The sequence below is a fragment of the Sinocyclocheilus anshuiensis genome, unplaced genomic scaffold, assembly GCF_001515605.1.
Source record: "Sinocyclocheilus anshuiensis isolate Anshui unplaced genomic scaffold, SAMN03320099.WGS_v1.1 scaffold1257, whole genome shotgun sequence".
In the NCBI taxonomy this organism is placed as follows: Eukaryota; Metazoa; Chordata; class Actinopteri; order Cypriniformes; family Cyprinidae; genus Sinocyclocheilus; species Sinocyclocheilus anshuiensis.
Window position 1 is genome coordinate 113367 of NW_015548249.1, and position 953 is coordinate 114319.

Consider the following 953-nt stretch of genomic DNA (forward strand, 5'->3'; position numbering starts at 1 on the left):
CCCTTCATGACAACTGTGAGGGGGGTGAATTTTTTTATAACTCATCCGTTTAAATTATATTAAGCCTTCAAATTCTGCATAATTAAGGGCGTGGCCACTTGAGTGACAGGTGGATTGCCGCTGCTGACACTGCCGTCGAGCTAGGTGGGCGTGGTTTCAGCAACGTGCTCCTGCCTCTTTGCCCATTTTCGATTATCCGGGAGTGACGCGCGGTGACGCTCTGCAAAGATGGCAACGGCCCGCTCTGCCCACTTTAGGCTTCAAAAAGGCTCTTCGGAACTCTACAGGTGACGTCACGGACACTACGTCCATGTTTTTATACAGTCTATGTTCCTGCTGCTGCTCTTTGTAATCAGAGTGTGAATTTGTAGATTTTCTATAGCAAAACTAAAATGTGTTTAAAAAGTGCAACTGACCAAATCGTCCGGCTCGGTTTGCCGTTTCCCTTCGAACTCGAAGACATCTCTAATGGACCCTTTTCACAAGACTGTGATGACGCATTTAACGGTCATCAGCATCGTAAATCCTCAAAAGTTTTTCATATTTGTATATTTAAAAAAAGTGTCTACATTTATAACACTATTCTTTGTATTATATCACCTTTGCATCAAATTACAAAAAAACAGTTAACGCTAATGAGAGGGTGTTTCTAATGCAGCCTCAATAGGAGGGACGGTAAATTTGACATCGTTCTCTCTTCTGACAGCTTATCCCCCAGCCTCTGCTCACTGTAGGCCGCCGTGTGTGACGCAGTGTTTCATTGTGAAAGCGAAACTAACATAATTTTGCTGGAAATGCAGAAATAAGCCATAATTTTGTTTTATTTGTAACTCTTTGGTAGATACATTTATAATTTCAATTACATTACTACTACTACTATTACTACTAATAAAACAGATCTCTGGGGGCCCCAAAAGTGCGTGGGCCCTTAGAATCGTCATAAGTAGCCCCCC